We start from the raw sequence: 6,380 nt of genomic DNA, 5'->3' as shown, positions 1-6,380 counted from the left end.
AATAACTACAAGAAGCAGCTACTATCCCTAAACTTGGAAGAACAACAGGGGAGAGGTCGGATTGCCAGAACCTACAGAGCAAAGGCCCTGCAGAATAGATATGAGGGCCTCTTAGGAGGTCTGGTTGCTGCTGCTGAGGTGCTGCCAATGGGAGGCATTCGTCAGAGAGTGGAAGGCAGCCAGAGAGGAGAAGCTTCCTTCCTGGTTCTTTTTTTTTTTTTTTGAGACGGAGTCTTGCTCTGTCACCCAGGCTGGAGTGCAATGGCGCCATCTCGGCTCACTGCAACCTCCGCCTCCCGGGTTCAAGTGATTCTCCTGCCTCAGCCTCCCAAGTAGCTGGGATTACAGATGCCAGCACCATGCCCGGCTAATTTTCCTATTTTTAGTAGAGACGAGGTTTCACCATGTTGGCCAGGCTGGTCTCAAACTTCTGACCTCAAGTCATCCACCTGCCTCAGCCTCCCAAAGTGCTGGGGTTATAGGTGTGAGCCACCATGCCTCACCAATGCTAATATTTATGTCCATATATTTCATAGTGTCCTGTGGGTGTGCCTGAATTTTAGGTTTCAGTTTTCCTCACCTGCCACATTTCAGGATAACTGAACCCAGGACATAGCTCATGGGTACTTCTTGAGGCCTTAACCGCCATCTTAAACTAATATAAAATTGTAGCATGTTCCAGGGTAAGCAGGGGGTTTGTTAACATATGACAGAGAGAAATTATTTAAATTAAGTTATAGTAATAGTTTTCTTGTACAATTATATGAATTTAACATATGTACAGATTCATACGACCATCATTACAATCAAATATAGGACAGTTCCATCACCCCCAAACCTCCCTTGTGTTATCCCTTTATAATTATACCCCCCCCACTAAGCCCCAGAAACTACTGATCCATTCTCTGTAACTATACTTTTATCTTTTCAAGAATGTCATGAAAATGGAATCATACAGTATGCAACCTTCTGAGACTCACTTCCACTCGGCATGCCTTTGAGATTCATCTAAATTATTATTATATCAATTATTCATTCATTTTTATTGCTGAATGGTATTCCATTGTATGAACAGACAACAGTTTTTTATTCATTCACCCACTGAAGGACATTTGGGTGGTTTTCAGTTTTTGGGCTATTATAAATAAAGCTGTATTAACATCCATGTACAAAACTGGATGCGGTTGACTCACACCTGTTGTCCTAGCACTTTGGGAGGCTGAGATGGGTGGATCACTTGAGGCCAGGAGTTCAAGACCAGCCTGGCCAACATGGCGAAACCCCATCTCTACTAAAAATAACAAAAATCAGCTGGGCATGGTGGCACATGATTGTAATTCCAGGTACTTGGGAGGCTGAGGCACAAGAATTGCTTGAACCTGGGAAGCGGAGGGTACAGTGAGCCAAGATTGTGCCGTTGCACTTCAGCCTGGGCGACAGAGGGAGACTGTCTCAAAACAGGAACAAAAAATCCATGTGCAGGTTTTTGGATGAATACATTTTCACTTCCCTTGGATATATACATATATACCTAGGAGTGGGATTGCTTGTTCTTATGGATAAATGCATGTTAACTTTATAAGAAACTGCCAAACTGTCTTCCAGCATGGCTTACTGTTTTGCATTCCCACCAGCAACATGAGAGTTCCAGGGGCTCTTCGTTCTCATCTCCAGTTGGTGTTGTCAGTATTTTTTATTTAGTCATTCTATTTCTAATATTCTAAGCCAATCTAATAGGTGGTAATCATGGTATTAATTTTTTTTTTTAGTCTAAGTAGGAATTTACTTACACAGACATTCAATTATAAGGTGCTTTCTAGGATCCACATGCCTTCCCTAGAGCTACTTGGCTTCAGGCTTCTTTTCTCTGGCTTCAAGCTTGATACTCTCTGGGGGTTGGTGATAGGTTGGGAAAGCCTCTTAGGGGCTGTTGAGGTCAAATTTGCAGAACTCTTGGGCCAACTCCACTGGCTCTGCCACCACCGCTTCCCCTCGTCATCATAGCATAACTCAACATAGCCAGATAGAGGGAAGTCTTTCTGGAAAGCATGTCCCTCGAAGCCATAATCTGTCAGGATCCTTCTCAGATCCGGGTGGTTAGCAAAGAAGACTCCAAACATGTCCCAGATCTCCCTCTCATACCAGTTGGCTTCCTTGAACACAGATATAATGTATTCAATGGGCGTCAGCTCATCTATGTAGGTCTTGACACTGATCTGTGAGTTGAAGCACAGAGACAACAGGTTGTAGGCAATCTCAAAATGGTTCTGCTGAGTCGGGACGTCCACTGCTGTCAAGTCAGCCAGGGATTTGAACTGTACATTGGTATTATCCTTGAGGAAAGTCAGCACTGGGATGATGCCATCAGGATGGATACAGATCTCTAACTCATTGAAGGACACCTCAATTTGTTGGACATACTTGGGCAGGATTTCAGCCACATACTCTACAAAAGCTGAAGCTGCTTGTGGGCCACATCATTCCGTGGTCTTCCAGTGGGGCACATGTCAGCCCCGATGCTCTTATGCCTCACCACCAGCAACAGAACTGAAGGTCACCCAGCCCACCTGGTCAGCACTGCAGCCCCCATGATCTCCCACCACCACAGTCTGGCTGCTGCCACTGCCATGTTCCCTGGACGCAGACTCATGGTATTAATTTTTATTTCCTTAATGGCTAATGTTAAACATCTCTTCATGTAGTGATTTCTCACCCACAGATCGTCTTTTGTAAAGTGTTGGTTCAAACCTTCTGCCCATTTTTCAACTGGGTTGTTTTCTGACTGTTAAGTTCAGAGAGTTTCTTATATACTATGGATATAAGTCCTTTGTTGAATATGTTTTGTAAATATTTTCTCCCACTCTGTAGCATGTCTTTTCATTACCTTAAAAGTGTCTTTTGCAGAGCAAAAACTTCTAAATTTGATGCAGTCCAATTATCAATGTTTTTCATATAAGGATTGTGCTTTTGGTGTCATATCTAAGCACTCTGCTTAATCCAAGATCAGGAAGGTGTTCTTATGTTTTCTTGTAACTGTTACACAGTTTTGTATGTTGCATTTAAACCTATAATCTTACTAAAATTTTTTGTACGAGGTCTTTCAATCCACGAACATAGTATGTCTCTTCATTTATTCAGGCCTTCTTTGATTTCTTTTGTCAACATTTTATAGATTTTAGCATATAGATCCTGGACATGTTTTGTTAAATTTATAACTAAATATTTTTCTTTTATGCTATTGTGAATGATACATTTTAAAGATTTTTTTAGCTGGGTGCAGTGGCTCACACCTGTAATCCCAGCACTTTGGGAGGCCGAGGTGGGTGGATCACGTGAGGTCAGGAGTTCAAGACCAGCTTGGCCAACATAGGGAAACCTCATCTCTACTAAAAATACAAAAATTAGCTAGGTGTGGTGGTGGGCGCCTGTAATCCCAGCTACTTGGGAGGCTTAGGCAGGAGAATCACTTGAATCTGGGAGACAGAGGTTGCAGTGAGCTGAGATTACACCATTGCACTCCAGTCTGGGTGACAAGCCAGACTCTGCCAAAAAAAAAAGTTTATCTTCAATTACACGCAGCTTGTATATAGAAATATGATTGGTTTTTGTGTGCTGACCTTGTACCTTGAGATCTTCCTAAACTCACTTATTTAGTTCTAGGATTTTGTAGATTTCATGGGATTTTTCTAAGTAGATGATCATATTATCTATGAATAGGAGAAATTTTTTTTTTTTTTTTTTTTTTTTTTTGTGACGGAGTTTTGCTCTTTTTGTCCAGGCTGTGATCTTGGCTCACTTCAAACAAATAAGAGAAATTTTCTAATATCCTTGAGAACTTCTCTTTTTTCCTCCCTTTTCCTTTTGTTCCCTCTGTTTTTAGTTCCTCTGTTTCCCCAGCATTCCATTAAAATTTATATATTGTGGCCGGGTGCAGTGGCTCACACCTGTAATCCCAGCACTTTGGGAGGCTGAGGCGGGTGGATCACCTGAGGTCAGGAGTTCAAGACCAGCCTGGCCAACATGGTGAAACTCCATCTCTACCAAAAATACAAAAAAATTAGCCAGGTGTGATGGCACAGGCCTGTAATCCCAGCCACTTGGGAGGCTGAGGGAGGATCATTGCTTGAACCCGGGAGACAGAGGTTACAGTGAGCCGAGATTGCACCACTGTACTCCAGCCTGGGTGACAGAACAAGACTCCATCTCAAAAAAAAAAATTATATATTGTGATTTTTGCTATATATGTATGCCTTTTACTTCTTTTTTCTGTCTCATTGCATTGACTTGGAGTTCCAATACAATGTTGACTAAAAGTGATGATAGTGGACTTTCTCGCCTTTTCCTGACCTTGGGGAGAAAGAATTTAGTCTTTTATCTTCAGAATAATGCTAGCTTTCGTATGTGTTTTATCGTACACATTTTTTTTGACCTGCTTTTTATCAGGTCAAAGAAGTTCCCTTTTACTACTATTTTGCTGAAAGCTATCATAAATAGATGTTGAATTTTCTCAATGCTTTTTCTGCATCAGTGAATATAATCATGTGGCTTTTCTTCGTTAAACAGTAAATATGGCGGATTGCATTGATTAATTTTCTCATGTTGAACAAGCCTTGTAATCCTAGGATAAATACCACTTGGTCATGGTGTATACTTCTTTTTATACATTGTTAGATTTAATTTACTAGTATTTTGTTGAGAATTTTTATGTCTCAGTTCATGAGAGATATTGGTATGTAGCTTTCTTCAACTGACTTTCTAGAAGAGATTGTGCAGTATTGGTGTTATTCACACTGAAATCTATTTTTGTTGGATGTATTATTTTGAGTTAATAGTTCTTTCAGCACAGTAAACATGCTATGCGTGTCTTTATGATCTTCTTGGTTTCTGATGAGAAATCCATAGTCATCTGAATTGTTGTTACCCTGTATGTTGCCCAGGCTGCAGTGCAATGGTGTGATCTCGGCTCACTGCAACCTCCACTTCCCTGGTTCAAGTGATTCTCCTGCCTCACCCTCCCAAGTAGCTTGCATTACAGGCATGCGTCACCACGCCTGGCTAATTTTTTTTGTATTTTTAGTAAAGACGAGGTTTCTCCGTGTTGATCAGGCTGGTCTCGAACTCCAGACCTCAGGTGATCTGCCCACCTTGGCCTCCCAAAGTGCTGGGATTACAGGTGTGAGCCACTGCGCCTGGCCATGTAATATGTCATTTTTATCTTTCTGCTTTAAATATATTTTCCTTGTTTTTCTTTTCAGCAGTTTGAATATAGTATGTCTATGCTTTGATTCTTTGGGTTTATCCTGTTTGGGGTTTGCTGAGGTTCTTGAATCTACAGGTTTGTGTCTTTTGCTTAATCTGGAATGTTTTCAGTTATTATATTTTTACATCTTTTTTTCTGTACCACACTCTTTCTTTTCTCCTTCTGTAACTCTAAAGACACAAATGTTAAATATTTTGTTATTCTCCTATAGGTCTTTGTGGCTCTGTTTATTTATTTTTCAGTTTTTTTTTCTCTGCTATTCATATTGGATAGTTTCTATTAATGTATTTTCATATTTACTGACTCTTTCATCTCTATTCTGCCATTGTGTCCATCCAGTCAGTTTTAAAATTCCAGCTACTGTATTCCTCACTTATAAAATTTCTTTCTTTCTTTCTTTCTTTTTTTTTTTTTTTNAGATGGAGTCTCACTCTGTCACCCAGGCTGGAGTGCAGTGGTGCAGTCTCAGCTCACTGCAACCTCCACTTCCTGGGTTCAAACGATTCTTCTGCCTCAGCCTCCCCAGTAGCTGGGATTACAGGCACATGCCGCCATGCCCAGCTAATTTTTGTATTTTTAGTAGAGATGGGTTTCACCATGTTGGCCAGGATGGTCTCAAATTCCTGACCTCATGATCTGCCTGCCTCAGCCTCCCAAAGTGCTGGGATTACAGGTGTGAGCCACCACGCCCGGCCTAAAATTTCAATTTGGTTCTTCTTTTATCTTTTACTCCTGTGCTGAGCCTTTTATCTTTACATTCATTTCAAGATTATTTGTCCTTACTTGTTGGAGCATCATTATAATAGCTGCTTTAAAGTCTTTTTCAGATACTTCCAACACTGGTGTCATCTCAGGATTGGTGCCTGTGAATTGCCTTTTCCCACTCAAGATTTTCATGGTTCTTTAGGTATTGAATAATTTTGGGTTGTATCCTGGACATTTTGAATATTATGTTATAAGACGTTGTATCTTGTTTTAATACTATGGGGAAATATTTATATTTTTGTTTTAGCTTGTAATAGACATGCTTGGATTTAGATCATAAGTTCCAACATGCCTTTTGTGGATAGTAGCTCCAAAGTCAATTCAGTTTTCAAAACTTTGCAATGCTATTCAGATC

At 40.6% G+C, this 6,380-nt stretch overlaps 1 pseudogene across 1 annotated transcript; it reads right to left on the bottom strand.

Annotated features, from left to right (window-relative positions):
• Positions 1-1,817: 1,817 nt before the first annotated feature.
• On the bottom strand, positions 1,818-2,629 carry LOC108297172 (annotated as a pseudogene). The gene has a single exon (XR_001822125.2). The product of XR_001822125.2 is annotated as an NADH dehydrogenase [ubiquinone] iron-sulfur protein 3, mitochondrial-like (transcript).
• Positions 2,630-6,380: the final 3,751 nt, after the last annotated feature.

The sequence above is a fragment of the Cebus imitator genome, unplaced genomic scaffold (assembly GCF_001604975.1).
Source record: "Cebus imitator isolate Cc_AM_T3 unplaced genomic scaffold, Cebus_imitator-1.0 Scaffold778, whole genome shotgun sequence".
NCBI lineage: Eukaryota > Metazoa > Chordata > Mammalia > Primates > Cebidae > Cebus > Cebus imitator.
Note: the sequence above shows the minus strand (reverse complement) of the source record. Positions and strands in the feature narration are given on the sequence as shown.